Source organism: Sceloporus undulatus, chromosome 2 (genome assembly GCF_019175285.1).
Source record: "Sceloporus undulatus isolate JIND9_A2432 ecotype Alabama chromosome 2, SceUnd_v1.1, whole genome shotgun sequence".
Taxonomy (NCBI): domain Eukaryota; kingdom Metazoa; phylum Chordata; class Lepidosauria; order Squamata; family Phrynosomatidae; genus Sceloporus; species Sceloporus undulatus.
The window spans coordinates 189,762,378-189,782,646 of record NC_056523.1 but is presented as its reverse complement, the minus strand read 5'-3'; the positions used below and the strand labels follow the sequence as shown (position 1 = coordinate 189,782,646).

At 41.8% G+C, this 20,269-nt stretch overlaps 1 protein-coding gene across 4 annotated transcripts in view; it reads left to right on the top strand.

Annotated features, from left to right (window-relative positions):
* Nucleotides 1-253: 253 nt before the first annotated feature.
* The window catches only part of GPR173 (G protein-coupled receptor 173), a 26,728-nt gene continuing 6,712 nt past the window's right edge, over nt 254-20,269 (top strand). The window contains exon 1 of one of the 4 annotated variants that reach the window (XM_042452426.1): nt 254-880. The gene's annotated coding sequence lies outside the window, so the exon portion shown is untranslated. Of the gene's footprint in view, nt 1,592-6,153; nt 6,288-20,269 lie in introns of those variants that run through there. The other 3 variants (XM_042452425.1, XM_042452424.1, XM_042452428.1) reach the window with 3 other exon arrangements.

Below are 20,269 nucleotides of genomic sequence, written 5' to 3'. Positions count from 1 at the left end.
CAGGAATCCTGTCTGGAGGAGAGATCCAGATCTACCGATCCCTTTCCCCTGCCTACTGACCCTTGGGTCCCTTCCCTCTCCTCTGGTGGGGCAGCTGGTCCTAAGGTTGCAAGAGCTGGCAGCAAGGGATGCTTGGTCCATCCCTCCATCCCTCCCTCCCTGATGAGGATGGCTTTCCGAAGAAGTCCGGAAATTCCCGAGGCTTCCCTCCTTCCCCTTCGGGCTCCCAATCACACAGAGGGCTGCGCGCACACACAACACACACACACACCATTGCTGGTCATTGTCCTCCTCCTCCTTCCAGCTCAGCTTGCAAGAGCCATTGCATCCTCCTTTGCTGCTGCTGCTTCTGAGATCTCTTCTTTTCCTAGCCTGGATCTGGTCTTGTACCACCATCACCATCACCCAAAGACTTTCTCCTCCCATGGATTGGGGGGGACTCTAGGGCCTAAGCATCACACACACACACACACACACACACCGCACCCTGCCTGCCTCCCACCCAGAAAACCTTCCGATGGATGGGAGACCTATCAAGATGGCTTGATTTCCATTGCTGCATATTTGGAAGGCAGGAGGGTCCTTGCTAGAGGAAATCCCCCCCCCTTGAAGTAATGGACTGATCCAGAAAGCAGCTCTTTGAGGGATCCCTGCTGGGATGCAGTGGGATCCCCTGCTTTGGTCTGCCTTGGAGGAATGGTCCCAGGGAGGAAGATCTGGTGAACTCCTGCTTCTTTGTTGTTGTTGTTGTTGAAGGAATGGATCAATCCGGATAATCCCCCCCCCTTTCCCCCTTTAAAGGGAGGAGGAAGAGGAGGAGGAGGGGATCCCTGCTGCTTGGCTATCAGGATGGCAATGGGCTGATCCAAGGTGGGATCTGGTAAGAGGAAAACCTGCCAGCTTGGGGTTTTTCCCCCCTCATCCCTTCTGTTGTTGTTGTGAGACTGATGGGGAAAGTCAGCCTAGACCCTGCTTGGATTTGATGGAGAGGGAGGAAGATGAAGTAACCTTGGTCCCAGACATGGCAAAGGGGGACCAGTTCATCTGGGTGCATCCTCTAACCCAGTGGCAGACTCTGCCCTCCATCTCCACCGACCCTCCTGTTCCTCCTCCTCTTCCTCTCCATCATCCAGAATTGGTCCTCTCATTCTCTTAAGCATCCTTCATCACCATCATGAAGAGAAGTGGCAAAGGTCTTCCTGCCAGGTGCCACCTCACCCAGGCTGACTACTGAGGACAATAAGGAAAGGAGGAGGAAGAGGAGAAGGAGGAGGAAGAAGAAGAGGAGGAGGATCAGGGCCTGCCGGAAGGGACCAAGGAGAAGAAGGGGGCCACCCCTTTGAGATGACAGCTTCCCCGTCCCCAATCCTTCCTGGGAGGAGGCACCAAGACCGGTCTTGTCGCCTAGGCAACAGCTCTGGGACACCCCTTGCCATCCTCCCTTGACAGGATCCCAGCCCTGGGTAACCAGGACCAAGGTGGGCTTGGGGACCACCAGCTCTTTGCTCTCATCCCCATCCACCCAACCATCCAAGCGACTGGTCCAAGTGTCATCTCTCTACTCCTGATTTTCCAGACCAGAGGATCCGAGGTGAGCAGGCCCAGTCGCCAGACAAAACCGCATGCTCAAAACTGGTGATGCAGGGCTGTTGTCTGTGGCCATAACCCCCCCCCATCCCTTTCATGTCTCTGTCTACCCATCGCTCATCCACCCATTTATATTTCTATCCACCCATAGACACGCACACACAATACTGACACCCATTGTCATATCCACCCTGTTCAACCTCAGCCATCATAGGCATCCCTTCTCTCTTTCTTTCTGTTCATCCATCTCGCCCTCCTTTTACCGCCTCCCCTTGCCAACTGATGTACTGTTCTTCATTCCACTCTTGCTTTTTAGATGTCTCCATGGAGCCACCACCTGTTTCCTTGCTGCCTCAGGGTGTGGGATGTGGGGAGAGGGTGTTCTTTATTTGATTTGATTTGATTTCATTTTATTTTTTAAAACCGCCTCCACGTACTCATGCCCAAGCTGGGTGTAGGAGTCATATTTCCATTTCACAAGAAATCTACCCACCCCACCTTCTCCGCTGCCTGCCAGCTCCTTTTGTCTGTTCCACACTGGTGCTCCTCAGCCCCCGCCACATCTCCATTCCATGGTGGTTTCCCTTCTTTATATGTAGGAGAGGTAAGGAGAGATGGAGGGAGATTTGGATCAGAGCCGGTGCTCAAAACATCATTATTCACATACACACACACACACAATTTGCAATTCAAGGAGCATCATACAGAACAGGGTTTGGCCCTCGAAGAACTGAGCCCACTTTGGTAAGAGCTCAGCCTCCAAGACAACATCCAGTACTCCCCTTCAGCATTCACATCAAAAATACAACACGCCTAAGATTCAATGGTATACAGAATAAAGGAGTAAGCTATGGGGAAAGGGAGTGTGCAGTCTCTTTGTTCCCATTCACTAGGCCTGGCCTGGATTTAGTAAGCAGCTGTGGGGCAATTCTTGGGTCTATTGGAGTGCATCTTTTCCAAATTTGAGAAAACCACAATGTGGGACTGATTCCTTCCTTCTTCAGCAGATGCCTTGGTGTAAGATAAGAGCAAGCTAATGGTAAAAAGGTTCTAAATCCTGGTCCCTGAGCATTTTAGATGAGGCTTGACTTCACTTGCAAAATAGAATCCGGTTTCTTTTCACTCCTTCAAACTAGGTTTAAAATCAGAGCTAATGTCACTCAGGTTCTGAATATGAATTGTTTGCACTTAACTGTGTTCTCATACCACTCAGGAACAAATCTATTGTGAATGGTCTACATTTCTGTTACAACCAACTTTATTGATCTCCACAATTGGGCCCATGAAAATAATTAGTTAGCCTATGTTTCATACTTACAAATAACCATCTTATCATAGCATTTATAGTCATCAAGAATTACCCCCAGGCAAGCAAGCAGAAAAGCTTTATAAGAATTATTTAGGCCCTAAAGACTAACATAGAATGGCTTATAAGAGGGAAGATATGCTGTTATAAACAAACGAGTAAATAAACGGTAGGATAGTAACATTAAGAGACTTATTTCCGAGGCTGAGTAAGTCACTAGTAAGTTAGGAATATACCTTTTCAGGCAACTATTATGCCTTATCTGGTTGTTACACAGGTCAAATATTACACTGATGTGGAGGTTCCCAGCGTTAACTACTCTCCTTGTTGAAAATGAGTAGCAAGTATCCCACATCAGATAGTTAAAGACAAAGAAGGTAGAAAGCAGAAAGAAGTAATACCAGAACAAAGTCTGAAGATAACCCAACTGTCCAACCAGCAAAGTAAGCCATGAACATTGGAACCAATAGCTTTTAAGCCTAAACTTTCAGAGCCTCTGTCTGGACATAGCTATAGCTCACCTGAATCAACTGAGGAAAGATCCTGAAGAATTAGACTCATGAACAACTCTTTACTCACTAGGAGCCTTTATTCTTTCTTTGCCTGGTAACTTACTGGGCATACATCTTTAGGTTCCTGCATTCTCCTGGTTTACACCAGTTTTTGCCTCCAGAAAAAGGTTCTGATTTCTTCAGCCCAGTTTGAAGGGGAAATTTGGGTACTCTGTCTTCCAAAACTCTAGGATCCCTGTGATCTGAATCAAAGTCCCTTGAAAACAGGCTGTTCCTCTGAGATATTTAACTCAGGTCACTGAATCCACTGAAGAGGATTTCCCCATAGGAGTCATGTAAACCAATTAAGTATTACAAGTTGTCATCTACAGTAAGAACAGGATTTGCTTTTTTTTTAACGTGTAAAACCTTAGTAAGTCAACCAGCTGTATTCCTTAGTAAGTCAACCAGATGTAATTTAAGAGATTCCACTGAATAAGTATGATTTTCTAGAGTAAATTAGTTGACATCTGTGAAGCTAAATGACTAATAGGTGCCTAATCCTACTAGAAGGTCTCTAGGAGCTGCTGCCTTTATTTCATTAATAATGAGGCATAGTTCTCTATGGGTTTGAGAACTGATGAGAGAACATTAGTGTGTGTATGTGTGTGTGTTTAGGTGACATGATGCATGAATGAGTATTCATCCATTTAAGTGTTTCACTGGAACTGTTAGTCATTGTGTATTAATATGTTTGTGTGTTTATATATGGGTGTAATATCATGGAAAGAGGTGTGCATAAAGGCACTTATAAATACGTTAAATGAGTACTGTATCTTGATCATGCAATCCTGATTGTTCAGATGTAGTGCGCCATTGACCTCAATGGGACTTACTCTCTAGTAAGTGTTTTTGAGATTTCATACCTAGTGCATTGATGCATGCCAGCATTTGGTTTTGAGTGTGTGTTTGTGGCTTGCCTGGACCAAGCAGGTTCTGTTGCCACGTGTTTTGGATCACACAGACGTGAATGACTATAGTAGGATGCTGACATTTTTTGTGAATGTGATACAGTGGGTAGTGAGTGTGTTTTGGTCTCTGAGCATACTTATTCATAAGTCTCATTAGCTTCTTCTGGTTTGCTCTTGAATCATAAGGACTGCATCATTGTGCCATCGCATTACTCTGTAAGTCTTTAAGGTGCCACAAGACTCTTTGCTCACGCCAATCCCATATCTAGAAATGTGTCTTTGTGTGTTTGTCAACAGACTGATGAACCTGCCAATAAAACTGGACATGCTGGTAGGCATAGGTCAATCAGGTTATGAACATCAATGAAATAATTAGTGTGTCTGAGGAGATCATGTGCATTGTGCCAGAAAGCATGTCAGTATAAAGACTGACTTTATACATTATGGGCCCATTTTCACAGATATGGAATGGTGTGCTTTGTTGTGTTTGTGCTTAGGAGAGTGTGCATGACTCAGTGAGGCTATAATGAGTATTATCAAGGGATATTGTGTGTGTGTGTGTGTGTGTGTAGCCATGACTGTGAATGTCCATGAGAAAGTACTATATTGGCAATGTTTGTATGGCTATATGCATTCTATCAGTTATATTGTGAGAGTGCCAGTATGTGTTACTGACCAAAGGTGAAAAGTAACTTCCTTCTCAATTCCTATTCTAAGCAGCAGGTGTCAGTCCTGGAGCAATAATTGTTTGGCCTTGGCCTTCCCCAGATCTATGTACTTCAGCCCAATAATGCTTTCTTTTATCAAATATAATAAATGGAGGGATGATCCGTATTTGAGTTCTCAGATAAAGAGAGCTAGAGTTTTGGCATAGAAACTCTTAGGAAACTGAAAGGGGCAACTAGTCTAGTGATCAGCAACACAGGTAAAATCTAGGCTGTTCAGTTGTTCCCCTTCCCAGTTGTCCAGCTACAGACCTAAGGGATGTGTAGAGGGACTGTGGCTGGGGCAACAGGATTTTATGGCATGCCCACTTGCAGTTATGAGAGGGCACCTGTAGCTTTCTTAAAGGAGGCCTTCAGTAAAGGTAGCTGCTGAACAGAATATTTAGCACATGCTATACCACGAGGTAGGACTATCAGACTTTCAGATCAACCCATGTGGCTTGGACCAAAGTGTGCCCAAGCAGGCACTTCTAAAACCAATAACATCAGGTGATGCAAGCATGTGAGCTATGTTCTGTCACGCAAGAGGAGAAAAAACTCAAAACAACCCTCCCCTTCTAGAGCTATTGGCCAATCTAATCTCTTGAAAAACTACTTATCAATGACAGATGTGAAAAGATGGGAGCATGAAGAAATTCCAACTCACTGATTCATAAGGAAAGGGAAGGGCCATAGTTCAGTGGTCAAGCAGGAGTTTCATGTGACAGAGAAGATCCCTGGCATTCCTCATGTGAAGCCTCATGTAACAGAGCAGGGCATGTCCTGCTGGGAAGCTGCGGACAGTCAGAAGAGGGAATGCTTTGAGTGATCTGAGTCAATATAAAGTAGTTTTACAATTTAAAAAATAAGTGCTCATTTTAAATTAATCTCAGCATCACATATATCTGGTCTTTAACAGGAATGACCTAACTGGAAGATGAGGAGCAGAGACCTAACATTGTGTATGTGTGTGTAGGAATTTGCTCTTGTTGTGTGCCTTCAAGTCTTTCCCAACTTATGGCAACCCTACAGCAAACCTATCATGGGGTTTTCTTGGCAGGATTTGTTCAGAGGAGTTTTGCCATTGCCTTCCCCTGAAGCTGAGAGCATGTGACTTGCCTGCGGTCAACCAGTGGGTTTCATGACTGAGCGAGGATTTGAACCCTGGTCTCCAGAGTCACAGTCCAACACTCCAACCACTACACTATGATGGCTCTCGTATGTAGGAGTAAGAGAAAATATTTTATTGAACTCTCTATGTATGGCATGAGGGATTTGTGCCTGCACAAGGTAAAAATCCAGTTCTTCAGATAGACATTTAGTCTAATGAGTATAAGTAAATTGTATGTATGAGGGGGGGGAAATAGCCATGACATGTGTACCTATCGGTGTGGACATGTGTGTCTCAGACTCTGATAAATCTGCATGAGATTAAAATCTACAAGCTTTGATTCTGAGGAGACATGCACACTGTATGTTCCTACATAGCAGAGTTCCTCATCTTTGTACCGCCTGATGTGTGACAGTAACTATCATCAGCTACACAGGGATGAAGCCAAGGGGGGGGGGGGGTTTACGGGGGCCGGCCCCCCCCCCCCTTCCATTAGAAAAATGAATGGTGTGTGCTGCTGCGCCGCCGCAACCAAGACCCATTATAATGGTGGCACTTAGTCTGGACCCCCCCTTCCTAAAATCCTAGCTATGTCCCTGAGCTACATCTAGCAGAGTAATATGCTGGTGGAGATGATGGGCACTTCTGGAGGTTCCAGGGTGGGAAAAGATGATATCTTTATCAGCAAACATCAGCCAGGAACAGGAGATGTGGGTATTTGTGATGAAATACCAAGTACAGCCAGCATGGCATAGTGATTTGAGCATTGGACTACAACTGTGGAAACCAGGGTTCAATTCCCAGATCTGCCATGAAAGCCACTGTCACATGCTCTCAGCCTCAGGTGAAGGCAATGGCAAACCACCTCTGAACAAATCTTACCAAAGAAACCAACAAATGATAGGCTCACCTTAGGGTCACCATGTCGACTTGAAGATGCACAATAACATACATTGATGGACTGTATGTATGCAAAATTACATCAATATATTGTATGTTTGTGTGCAGGCACATTTATTACTGTTGGTCCAAAAAGCTCTCCTTTGCACTCATGGCAAAGTATTGCACTAAAAAGTGGATATAATTTATATTCTCATTTTGTACATCAAAACCTTTCAGCAGGTCTTCCAATAGCTAATCTGCAGGCAAGGGGTGAAGGGTTACACAGATAGAAGGAGCAATGGATTCTGTCTAGGACTATTGATGGATTGGAAAGTCCATTGTTCCTAAATATCAGGACTAACTCTGCCTGGGGGTTGTTTTTATATTGTATAAAGGCAGGGAAATTAGGAAAGACTTGCCCAAGGAGTAAATCTTTCCTCTCTCCTCCCCTCTCTTTTTCAGGAATACTACTAAAGTGAGGAACTATTGCTGGGGATACAGCCTGGTTTTCCAATATGAACCCTAATAAAATCTGCCTCCCAGCCCAGATATGAATAGAATATGAGTTTTCTTTTTGTAAAAAAAAAAAATCACTGTAACACTGCTGCACTTTGGGACAACACTGGTAGGAGATTGAACCTACCTTCCCACACAACACCAGAGTGACCAATTAAATGTCACAGTTGTATGTGTGTACATATAAATTATGTCCTGGGAAACAGTGATTTTCCTACTGGAGTGAACAAGTAAAAGGAGCAAGACCTCATTCTTCAGGACAGTGGCACATGCACCAGGAAAGAAACAATCTACAACATCCTTCATCTTCTGCCCTGGCATAATGGCAGGCACTTCACAAGGCAACGATTTACCACTATGTGGCATTTAGGATTCTAGCTCCACATTGTCAGGGCCTGAAGATTTGAGCCTAGGTTGCTGCCATAAAACTCACTGGGTAACCATGGGCAAGTCACACTCTCTCAGCCTCAGAGGAAGGCAATGGCAAAGCCCCTCTGAATAAATCTTGCCAAGAAACCCCCATGATAGGTTCACCTTAAGGTTGCCATAGGCTGGAAATGACTTGAAGGAACACAACAACAATAACAATTATGTATTTACAGTTGACCCTCCACATTTGCAGTTCTGACTTTTGCGGATTTTATTATTTGCGGGTTTGATTAATATGTTCTCTCTAGGAATCCTTAGGTCCTCCAGCGCAACTCTGGCAGATGTTGACCATAGAGTTGAGCTGGAAAACCTAGAAGTTTTGAGGGAAAACACTTCTCTAGGCATCTGTAGGTCCCACAGATGCCTCTAGCAGCAGATGTTGATCATAGTGTTGCACTGGAGGATCTGGAGAATTTTAGAAAGGTCTTAGGTAAAAAGAATAGTATTTTGGGGTTTTTTTATTTGCAGTTTTTCCATGTTCACAGAGGTCCTTCACCCCTAACCCCAGCGAATGTGGAGGGACCACTGTATTTGTATCTCCATCCTCCATCTACGTGGAATTCCCAGTGCTTTTCCATTATGATTACTGGTAATTACATGGCATTCTTATTCTTTTTCTTTCATGTGTCTGTGTCTCTGTGTGTTTTTGTAGCAGGTCTTGTGTACTCTTATTATCAGTAACCTGGTGTGCAGAAAGATAGCAGTTGGGGTTTTTTTTCTATCTGTGAATGAGGAAAAGTTTTACTCATATATTTTTGCCTATCAGGCAGCTCTGTGTGTATGGGGTGGGGGTTTACAGGAGCCTTGTTAGAGGTGAAAAGAACACCAACAATGGGATCTGTGTGGCTCTTATACCAACCTTGCATTACTCATCCCACATACTCATCCATCCTGAGCCATTAATCTTGAGGGATCCCTACTGTGCACTTTCCCAGATGAAGCTGCTATTTTCTCACCTCCTTGGGCAGAACACACCTGAGATAAAAATAAGAACATTCTTATGTACTTGTAACACCTTTATTCTCACCAGGAGGAAAACAATCACTGCTTGAACCTCCACCTTCCCACTATAACATACTGAAGGCTCTTCTCTGCTTTCATTATTAATACAGTGGATGCTTGTTATCTGCTGGGGTTTGGTTCCAAGATCCCCCGTGGATAACAAAATCCGTGGATGCTCAAGTCCCATTAAATATAATGACATAGCAAAATAGTGTCCCTTATAAAAAATGGAAAATCAAGGTTTCATATGTGAAATTTATACTTTTTTGGAACATTTTCAAACTGTGGATGCTTGAATCCATGTATAAAAAATCCGTGTATAAGAAGGGCTGACTGTATACCCTGTAATGTAATTTTGCCTGCGCTGGCTTAAGAATAGTTTGCTTTTCTTTAATATCTCATAGCAGATCTCTGAATCAGACACATCTCAAGACTATCTGGGCAGGATCAGTCATGAAGGGCAAATTATGAGCTGGTATTTTCATGTCTCTGAACATTTGTATTAAATTCAAGGTGTTTGCCTCCTCTCAGAGATTTAACAGAGAGCTCTAATGGCAACTTACTTTGAACATTTTTGTAGTTAAACTGCTTTTATTTTGCGTTTAAAAAGCAATAAAAGATAGAAATTTGCACACATACAAACAAAAGAAAAATTAAAAAGGCTCCATTAAAACAAGTTGGAGCAAAAACATGCAAAACAAATTGGTAACAAAACAACTTACACTTATACACACACACATTTTTTTTACACTGGATTACAACAATAATAGTTTTATCCTATTATTACTCCTTTTTAGGCTACGACCTTTAATAATTGCTCCCTTTCCTCTTACATATATTATAGAATTTACTATTTAAATGAAATATATAGAAAAGGTTACTTTTACCTTAAATCTCAATTCCAAAATACAGTTTCCAATTTTTTTTTCTCTATACAGTAAATATTAACAATGGCTGACATATCTTCAAATATAGTTTTGTGGAAGTTCCTTTTATCAAATTTGTTAGTTTATCTCTTTCTGTTAAATCTAGCAATTTGTCTATCTGTTGTTTTATAATCAGTCTTCTTCTTGCAACTTCCTTTAACATTTTGAAAACATTATCTTCAAAATCTCTCCAAGAGACAGGACAGTGGCAGTGGCCCTCCTTGGCCCTCCAAGTTATTGAACTGCAGCATCCCGCATTTCTCAACTTTGGATATTCTGACTAGGGTTGAGTGTTTCAGCACAATGACATCTTGATTCCCATGCCTGATTTATTTGGATAGAGACCTAAAATAAGAACTAATCCAGATACACAAATAGAACTTCAATTCTTTAAAAGAATACAAACGGCATCCACTTTGTGTTAAAGAGTTTAATCCAAATCTTCTTGGATTGCAACCCCATCAGCCTTAGCTAGTATAGCCAATAGAGAGAGGTGGCAGAAACTGCATCCCAGCAACACCTTGAAGACCAGAATTTTCCACCTCTGATGTAGAAGGATGAATGAGTAATAACTGTGTATGCATTTTAAATGCATTAACAAAACCATTCTTTTAATTCCATGTGTTGTTAGGGGAAAATTCTCATGGCTGCTTACAGACTAATACTGTATAACAATACAAAACTAAAATTGATCTTCATTTACTATAAATCAGCCAAGAGGATATGAACACAATTAAAGAAAAAAAGCCTGCCTTCCAGAAAGCCACTAGGATTTTATCCAAATGCTTTTACAAATGACTATGGCTGCACCTGCATGGCAGAAATGATACAGTTTGACACCGCTTTTGCTGCCGTGGCTCAATGCTATGGAATTCTGGGATTTTGACATTTTGTGAGATATTGCGCCCTCTTTGTTAGAGGGCTCTGGTGCCACAACAAACTACAGATCCTAGGATTCCTAAGGAATTGCAGTTAAACTGTGATGTCAACTTGCATTATTTCTACAATGCAGATGCAGCCCATGTCTTCATAAGATGCTTTAATAATATTTATTAATTACATTTTCATGCTATGCAGAGGCTGAAGTATTCTGGGTGGCTCACAGAAATGGCACCCAGCAAATTTTAATGTCAAAGGCTGAGAGAGGGGCACCACCACTGAAAAAGGCCTGTGTACCTTACCCACACAAAAGTAATTTCTCACAGCCATAGCAGTCAGAAAAGGATATCATAACAAGAAGCATGCCCATGTACAGGGGCATTATACAGTACAGTAAATTCTGGGAACAGGGGCAGGTGGGTTTCATGTGGTGGTTTTCTATGTTGGAGTTCTATATATTTGACAGGGCTTTACTGGTTGAGGAATTCCAGAGTTTGTAGCCCATATGCCTGGGGACGCCTGCTATACACCAATCTTTGATACAGTTTGAGTGTCACAGCTTTTGCCATAGAATACCAGGATCTATTTAGTGGTCTATAATTCCTTCTTATAGGCCAGAAATCGACAGGGCTTTGGCCACCTGAAAAAGCTCTATGCTTTGTGCCAATGCAATGAGGGCAGAGAAGAATGATTTTTCTTTGATGCCATCACTGCTATGGAATAAATATTTTTAAAAATCCCCATGCTATAGCTCTAATAAAAAACAACTCTGCAAGTTAGAAGATGCATGATCAAATATGCCTTGTGCTTCTCCACTAAAGTACATCCATTGTACTGTCCAAATGGAAATTCATTTAGAGTTGGATGGCACAGGTTGTAGGATCTGTGCACTAGGTATGCCCTCCTCTTCAGACATTGCAGAGGATGCACATAAAGCAGAGGTGTAAGGCATTCATATGCCCAGCTTTTCAGAATGCCCAGAAGCTACTTTAATTGAACAAGAGTACCTTGGATAATATGTTCCTGGGCTTCACATCTTTAACATTGGTACCAGTGGTAGAAATAACCAGTGGTTATTTGGTACTGGTGTTCTGCACAGGCCATGTACCCAAGTATGGTGCAAATAGACCAGCCGACATCTGGCCTGTTCAGTGCTGAAACTGGGGTATACTCCCTTATAACAAAGTTTAAAAACTCCCTGCTTGCTCCTGATCTTCCCAGAAGATCCAGAGCCCTCCATTCCAACACCGGGTGGCTGTACACATGACCCGTTGTACCATCTGCCACATCTGGCACTGCCCAATAGCTCTCACTCTGAGGTCAGAATGAGGTGTTTCTTTAACACTGGTGCTTTGTCAGCCTCCCTCACACTTGAAGGTAGCAAGTTAGCTTCAGAGATACAGGCCAGGCCATGTAATAAAATGTTTTCTTTTCTAACACCCTGCTGCTGCCTTAAACAACCACTTCATTTTCTTCAGTGCAGGGCCATTCTAGCATCTCAGCATATGGTTGTTTGAGCATATGACTCATCTACACTGAGCAAATACTCTGGACCTCTCCCAGAGTGTTCTGGCCCCACTGCTATGGATTTCCCCCATTATCTCCCTGTAGTGACACTGGGATGCTGTCTAAACATGCATCCTGCTATGTTGCCTGGCACTGCTGCCAATGAGTTCAGAACGAGGCATCTAGTGTTGATCATATGGTTGGGTGCCCCATTGTAACCACAGAGGGAGTGACTTGTGCCACCACTGGCAATGCTAGGAGACATAATGGGGTACATGTATATGCAACCACCCAACATCATTACTGAATGCTCCTGGTTTTCCTGCAAAGTTCAAAGCAAAAGGAGAGTTATTTTAAACCAATTGAAGACTGGTATGATGCAGGTTTGGTGCAGGTTTGGCTTTATGTCTTGAAGACACTTTGCACTCGAATCGGGATTTGTCCCTATGATGTGTAGACAGGTCACTGTGTGGATAGGGGGAAACCACTTCATTTGACTCATGTAGCCATGCCCTGAGTTGCCCAGATTAGAAGAACAGAGCAATATACTATATCTTTGGGAATTAGGTGGCTTTTCAGTCAAAGAATAGGATTGCCAGATTGAAAACTGGAGATGGCTTTTAATGTTTGTGTAGATGAAGAAGGAAATACAGTAGGTGTTGCTTGTCATACAACCAGTAACAAGCAACACCTGCTGAAAATCCTTCTTCTCCACTGCCATTAAAAGGTATAGGAGCCATCTTCAGTTTTCATGCTGGCAACAAGGGCTATGCAGGAGAGAGCCAGGAAGAGCAGGAGAGTTTATTTGTTTATTTATTTACTGTATTTATACCTCACTCTTTAGAAATGCTCTCAGATGAAAGAATTGTGAGAGGGGCTGCATGGACTAAGCCATTTTCACATCATTGCCATAGTGACAGTCCATGCATCAGAAAAGGCTGCATGTGCACACGTGTTGACATCTGTAGAGACCATCCACATAAAGTGGAATCTAGGATCCTGCCTCTCATGAGATCTGTGAACATTCCCAACTGAAACATTCAGACAATATACAGAAAGTGGAACCTAGGACTAGTGTACACAACTTTACAATCTCTCCTTGCATATTTTTTCCATGTATGATTATGGAGCAGGGAAGATCTTCTGACCCAATGCCCATGTATCATCTTACCCTCATGGAGGTGGGGAGGCTATTAGATTTAGACTGAGGGGAGCTAAATCTGAGTCTCCATTTGCCATGGAGCTCACTGGACTAGTCACATCACCCCACTTAACCTGTCACACAGGGTTGTTTTGAGGGGGTGAAAGATCTGGAGACCATGCCCTATGAAGAGCAGCTTAGGGAGCTGGGTATATTTAACCTTGAAAAGAGACGTTTAAGAGGTGACATGGTAGCCGTGTTTAAATATTTGAAGGGATGTCACGTTGAAAATGGAGCAAGCTTTTTTCTGCTCCTCCAGAGACTAGGAAATGGAACAACAGATGGATGAAAAGAGATTTCACCTCAACATTAGGAAGAACTTCCTGACTGACAGTAAGAGCTGTTTGACAGTGGAACACTCTGCCTTGGAGAGTGGAGTCTCCATCTTTTGAGGTTTTTTAAAAGAGAGGCTGGATGGCCATCTGTCAAGTGCTTTGACTGAGTTCCTGCATGGCAGAATGTGGTTGGACTGGATGGCTGCCCTTGTAGTCTCTTCCAACTCTATGATTCTATGAGATAGCCTGCTTCATTCATGTACACCATTCCTTGAGAGAAGAGCAGACTATATGTGAAAAACACATTCCTATCTATGGTTGTACTTCCCACATGTTCAGGGAACCTTTTAGCCTGGAAAAAAAAATCCTTGTAGCACTTTTGGATATGGAATCATAGAACTGTTGAGTTGGAAGAGAACACAAGGGCCATCCAGTCCAACCCCCTGCCATGCAGGAATTCTCAAAGCATCCCCAACAGATGGCCATCCAGCCTCTGTTTAAAGACTTCCAAGGAAGGGATGAGGTGTGTAGAAAGGAAGATTTTCAATAGACAACTTGATATTCTGTTCTCACCAGCTCTCTACCATAATTAAACTGGTAGATTTACTTTACCAACTCCACTTCTAGTTCCTTTAGACAAGCTTTTTGGTGTGTTAAGTATGGAGCCCAGAACTCTGCTTTGTTTTTAAATGTCATTTAAAAATAATAAATGTATGTACTTCTGTGTATCTAGGTACTTTAGCACAGGGACTGTTGGAACTTGTGATCCTCTAGGCATTGATGGATTGCAACTCCCATCATCTCATCATTGGCTATACTGACCTGGGTGCTAGAAGTTGTATTTTCAACTTGATCCGTAGGACCACAAGTTGACCATCTCTGCCTTAATGTGTGTAAACCACTGTCTTCTTTGAGATGGCCTTGTTTCACTTTTGTAGAAATATGACCACAGCCCAGCTGAATTAGCTGTGAAATGGGGATGATGGTTAAATGAATGATTATTGAGAAGGTACAAAGTATTCACCATTGGCCAGATTTATAGAGGTAGCATCTGTTTGGCAGAGGTTTGTGTAAGGGAGGGTATAAAAGGCTTTCATTTCAGAGGGAGCTATTTTAGACACTACATGATTTAAACCCACAAAATCCATACGGAGTCATAGCAAGAGCGTGTTCAGACAGCCTTTGTGACCTGCCTTGTAAAATATGTTTTTAATGTGTATACAGTGAACATGAAATGTGTTGTTGTAAAGTGCGTTTAAAATAAGTGTTCTCCATGGATCCATGCTGCAATGGATTTTGTGAGCATGGATCCCTACATGTTCCTAATTTTTATGGATTGCTCATATTTTGGAAACTCTGCTCAGGTATAGCAGAAGCCTTATGATAGACATTTTCCCAATATCCTTCAGGATGGCAGAATTATGTGTCTGAACAAACTTCAGTCATTTGTGCTTTCAGTGTCAATGTTTTTTTTAGTAAAAACAGGCATCAGAACCTTATACGAACACTATGTATTATGTAGCACTGTAACAACATTGCACCCCTTCCTAAGACCCCACCCCAATTGCATGACCCCCCCCAAAAAAAAAACCTCACTTACTGGTCCATTTACCTGTTGACCCAAAAGTGGCAGCATGACATTGCTACCTTAACCTGTGAGTGACCTCTGGCACAACAGGCAGAAAAAAAAACCTCTGTTGCAAATCCTCTCTATAGCAGCTCATGCAAAATATGTGGGAACGTCAGGCAGCTGCTTCCCAACTGGCAGGGGAATGGATCTCCATCGATCTCAGTGGCTGCTTACTGGTAAGTAAGGTTTAGGAGCTTTCATGGTCCCTACATAGCCCCTAAGCTAGGGGCTGCACAGAGATCATGAATACATAGCAGTTGTGAACGCGTAACTGTAGGTTATGTATTCACAATTGCCCAGCAAGATTCTGGCCAGGATATGTGGCAGCGAATTAAGGGGGGGGGGGAAATAGAAACATTGTTTAATTGGAAAAACTACATTGACCAGAGCTGACGTGGGTGGCAGTGGTATCTCTCTGTCTTTCTACCCATCTACCTAACTCATCAGTTAAGTTTAAAATAGTATTACACTGCCTAGAATTAAAACACTGATTTAAAAGCAGATCATGAAAGCAATACAGAACAGTAAGAAAAGTCCTTTTCTGAAAGTTCCTGAAAGTCTGGGTTAAAAAGGTCTTTAACTGCCAAGGAAAGGACAGTAAGAAAGTAATGTTGACACTATTTGTTGCAAGACCTGCAAAGCAACACTCTTGCGTGGTCTGCCCTGCCATATTGCTTGCTCACCAGAGCCCCGCGTACACGTGTAGGGAGCTCTCATACCCTTCTCCACTAATGATGATGATAAAATTTATTTATATTTCTCGCCTCTCCCTGCGGGTCGAGGTGGGATTACATCCGATAAAATAAATACAAATACAAAGATACAATCAATAAAATACTGACATTATTAATAAAATTGCATGACAATCATAGTAAACATGGCAGTCATAATCAAAGGAGTGGAACATTTTATTTAATAAGGCTCCTATGCAAGGTCGGGTGGGTAAGCCCGCCCTTGTATAGCAAGGAATTCCAGGACTATCCATGATTTGGCCAGTTCAGAGATTGCAATTCCTGCTGCAGGTACCTGTATGGAGAGTTCTGGATGTTAACCCATAAAATGGCTATGTGTTTACAGAAGACTGTGTGTTGTTTTGTGGTATAGAGGTAGTGTAGCTTTGCATGGCAGTAGTAAAGAACGTTATTTGCATGCAAAAAGTCCCAGGTCCAAACCCAGTGAAAAGGCTAGCAGATGATTTGAAATATTACTGTCTGATACTGAGAAGAACTGCTATCTGTCAGAACAGACAATAGATGGACCACTGGTCTAATGTAACTGTTATAATATAGATTCCAGTGTTATTGTGTGAAGGTACCTGTAAAAGAAGTGCCTATCCAAGTTGGCATACCCCAGATGTGTTATCTACTCATAAGTCACCTCCTCGTGGGCTTTAAATGGCCTTGTGGGGTCACCGCCTAGGCAGCTGAGAGGAGATAATACTGAACTCATGTGCATTGTTTCAATAAGTGCATAGCAATGTAATGTGGGCTCTTCTTTTAGTCTTGCAGTGGTGTACAAAGGAACTGGGAGGTTTCAGACCAAATGCCAAAAGAGATGAGGAAGGGTGGCATTCCTGTGCCTTTAACAGACACAGAAAACAAATAATTTCAGCATCTACAATTTTTCTCACATTTGTGTAACAAGCTGCCCCTGGCCATAGTCGCTCTTTTCAGCAATGGAGTTTATCAAACGGGAGGAATTTCTCTTAAATTCGAATGAAAAGAAAGTGGGGCCAGAACGCATTCACTTAAAGTCGCTAGTTTAGCGCAATTACGTGAATGCGCATTGAGTTCAAACTGGCTTCCCATTGCCCAAAAATAGCATGCCATTGCCCGAATTTGCGTGTGGCAGTCTATCGTGCAATAACGTGAAACCCCATGATTGCGTTCGGACTGACTTCCCATTGCCCGAATTTGTGTGTAGTGAGTTATCACACAATAATGTTAAACCCCATGATTGCGTTCAGATTGCCATTGGATTATACTTCCGATTTCCCTTGTCTGATAAACTCCAATGATTCAACACCTTGGCCTCTTTTCAAAATGGTCACTTTAGTAGAGTAAAAGGGATTATTTCATTTCTAAGGAGCCTGATATATAGTTTTCTTTGGAATTCTATATGTACCAATGCTTGAGTGGCAAATATAAAGATCCTCTTTGCACTTTCCTATCACTTCCTCTATTTTCTTTCCCCCCAAAAAATGTTAACTATCAAAAAAAATTTTTTTTTAATTTTTGTTAAAATCCTCCTAAGATTACAACTCTTTAAGTAAACAAAAGAAAATGTTTCAGAATAACTAAACAAGGAACAAAATACAAACGTGATACTAGTCAGTACTAGTCAGATCAAGATGTGTTTATTAAAGCTATTTCTTTTTTATACATCTTATGGTTATTACATCTCCTGATTTTGAATAATGGTTGTAAGTTTTATATTTCCAAGGATCTTGTTCTTTGGAAAGATAGACAGTATCTTACTAGAGATAGTAAAGATCTTACTACCAAAAATTTTAAAGTGGGCAAGACAACAAAGGAAAGGAAGCATAGGAATGTGAACAGATATAGCCATTTTGTCCCTAGTTAAGACCATCTGCATGACCACAGTGAACTGAAGTCTACAAAATTAAGTTCTTAAAACTAAAATCCTACCCCAGATTCTGAACCCATTTCCTTAGATGTGCTGTGATGATTTTCCAATGTCATGTGTTGGTTAATAGGAAAGATTTTGAAAGAGAACTCCCTTCCCGGTTTGGACCCTCTTTCAAAGTAAGCTGCCTCTCCACAATAAGTGGATGATTTTGGAATTTAGTAGAAAAACAAATAGGAATCTGCCTCACAGTCTTACTGATTGATAGCATTTGAATGTATTTTAAAATGAAGTTTCAAAACTTCAGACTATAATCTCTAGTTCTATGTTTCCACTTTAAAATACAGAGGACCTGGGTGAGTAATTAAAATCACATTAGCGGACATTATGCGGTCTGTGTATATTTATTTTTAACTCACCAAGGGACCTGTACCTTCCTGCATTGACAGCAACAACTGGAGATGATCTACTGTAAAGGAAGATGAGGCATATATATATATATATATTACTATTGAATCCCAATAATGGGATTCAATTCAAAGCAACTTACAGCTTATTAAAAACAGTACAAATAAAAACTATGCAAAAACATAAATTGAAAAGTATAAATATAAAAGTTATTTTAAAAACAATTAAATAATCTGTAAAATTAAACCATTTAGATTAATTAAAATATCTTATAAAAACCAGCAAAACAGCATTAACACACCACTAAAAGTCCATCACAGTCAATTTCTAAAAGCCTGACAGAAAAGAAATATTTTTATTTGCTGGTGTAAGGAGAGCAAGGGACTATCCTAGGCTGCTAGGGAGGGAGTTCCACAGTCTGTGAGCAGCCTTAAAAAAAGATGTCTCTGTAGTTCTCACCATACAAACTTGAAAAGGTAGTGAGACAGAGAGAGGAGCCTCTTCTGAAGATCTTGAAGTGATAACTGGCTTATATAGGGTGCTTCAAATAGCCTGGACCCAAGCTGTGTGACATTATGCTTTATACTTATGTAGAAAGAGATAGTTTTCTCGTACATTGGATCAAACGATCAGAAAGGAGACCGCAGTCAAGAGATAAGAAGAAGACTAGAATGGCAAAGGCAGCCCTGAAAGAACTAGACAAGTTTTCAAAGAGCAAACATATACAACAGAGTACTAAAGTTAGAATTATCCAAGCCATGGTGTTCCCCATTACTGTGTAAGAATGTGAGAGCTGGACAGTGAAAAAAGCAGAGAAAAAGAAAATCAACTCGTTTGACACGTGGTGCTAGAGAAGAGTGTTGAGCATACTGTGGATAGCCAAAAAGACAAACACATGGCTTCTCAAATAGATCAAGCCTGAAATAACTCTAGAAGCCAAGATGATCGAATTGAGGCTCTCATACTTTGGCCACATCATGAGGAGGCACAATTCATTAGAAAAGACAATAATGCTGGGAAACATTGAGGGTAAAAGAAAGAGAAGGAAGATCACACACCAGATGGATAGACTCAGTTAGGGGGATTGTGAGCCAGAATATACAAGGCCTAAGCAATGCAGTGGAGAATAGGGGGGCTTGGAGATGACTCATCCACAGAGTCACCATGAGTCAAAGTCAACTCGAGGACAGTTAACAACAAAGAAAGAAGGTCTGTTAAGTGCAGCATGCTCAAAAGTAAGGAAGCCCCGTTTCTTCCTTTACATCTGTCACCCAGTACCTATGTGGTGTCTAACATGGGAATTGCTTCACAGGGCATAGAATCAAATGATGGTGATGGTAGTGTTTAGGAATTAACATTTATCGAATACGTCTCTACTGCAGGATCCTCTGTTGTTACCAACCTCTCCCCTCCCACGACTAATGCTAGCCAGTCCAACACTTCCCAAACTTTTGATAGCTGAGATACACTTTTGTCCTGAATCAAAATTAGAGAAACATTCCATTCTTGTCATAGAGACAAACTAGGAATGACATTAAACATGTAAAATCATTTGATGTTTCTATGTTTCTTCTTCTAAATAACAGCAATAGACAGACTAGATCACGACTTCAGCATTCTTAATGAAGATTCATTGAAAACAATTACTGACACCATTGCATCTTGACCCTAAGCCTAAGAGGTTTAATTTTTGGAGTAAGAACACAATTTACTTTTCTCCATGTGTCTACAAGAGTCACTTACCTGGACGTTGTCTGTTCCAGAAGTATAGGTCTTTTCAGAACAGTGATTTGTGCATTTTTGGAATGCACAATCTTTGAGGGATAGGTCACCAATTGTATGTCTGCCTTGGGAGTAGC